This window comes from Tupaia chinensis, unplaced genomic scaffold (assembly GCF_000334495.1).
Source record: "Tupaia chinensis unplaced genomic scaffold, TupChi_1.0 Scaffold000604_1, whole genome shotgun sequence".
In the NCBI taxonomy this organism is placed as follows: Eukaryota; Metazoa; Chordata; class Mammalia; order Scandentia; family Tupaiidae; genus Tupaia; species Tupaia belangeri.
In genome coordinates, this window is record NW_006160122.1 from 73,627 (window position 1) to 74,676 (window position 1,050).

General features: G+C 52.1%; 1 non-coding gene across 1 annotated transcript; it reads right to left on the reverse strand.

Moving 5' to 3' along the window:
* Positions 1 to 649: 649 nt before the first annotated feature.
* On the reverse strand, positions 650 to 782 carry LOC114009696 (small nucleolar RNA SNORA5). Its single transcript, XR_003551076.1, has one exon. It is a non-coding gene; the product is annotated as a small nucleolar RNA SNORA5 (small nucleolar RNA).
* Positions 783 to 1,050: the final 268 nt, after the last annotated feature.

Here is a 1,050-nt window from a genome sequence, read left to right on the forward strand (position 1 = left end):
AGAAGCCTGCATGGTCTCGAAAGTGGCCTCCGGCCCTGCAGTCTCTCCTCTCCTCTTCCTTCTCTCCTTTACTAGGATTCCAGGGAGACCTTAAGAAAACAGGGATCTAATCATGTCAGTCTTCTGCTTAAAACCATTTCACTGGGGTCAGTAGGTGGCATGGTGGTTAAACCACTGGACTCCCACATGGCCGACCGCAGTTCGAGTCCCAGACCTGGGACTTGCTTTCTCCTTTCCCCCTCTCTCTAGTGAGCACATGTGCCTATAGCAAATTTAAAATAATAACAACAATAAAAACCAAAACAAAATAGCGTTTCACTGGCTCCCGATGCCCTCGGCAGAGTCCTGTATCACTATTGTGGCATTCCCGTGTCAACCTACCACCAAGTCAGCTTCAGACCACTGTACTGAACACTGAGGTCTCCGATGAGCTAGGTCCTTACCTATCTCTGTGTCTGAGCAGAACACCTTCTCCTTCATCTCACCTGAGCCTTACCTCCTCTCCTAGACTCAGGCCCAGCAACGCCTCTGCCATGCCTTCCCTGGGCACCCCGCCCGCCACTCCCACCCAGGCTGAGCTGGTTGGTGCCTCTGCCAGGTCCCACAGCACTCTGTTCTTGCTGCTATGAGCTTTCTTTTTTTTTTTTTGGCCTGTCTACAACCAAACTCATTCCTGGTCCCAGGGCAGGGAGCCGGGGCCCCTGAATTGTGGAGCTTGCTGTGGCAGTCATCTGGCCAGCACCCACCACGGCAGGAATGGGGCTCCACGCGACTAGACCGCAGCTAGCTTTTTTTTTTTTTTCTTTCATGTTGTTCTAGGACGTCGACTAGACCGCAGCTAGCTTTTTTTTTTTTCTTTCTTGTTGCTCTAGGGCATGTGTGCTCGGGGAGAGAGAAAGAACGAGAAAGCACCCCTGCGCCCCCCAGGAGGATGACCTTCTCAAGAACTTCACTCTTTTCTTGGAATTTTGGGACCACAGGCACAGGCACCTGGTGTTTTTCCAGCTGCCGGTCAGGAACTTGAACTGCATCATAACCACCACGCCACCT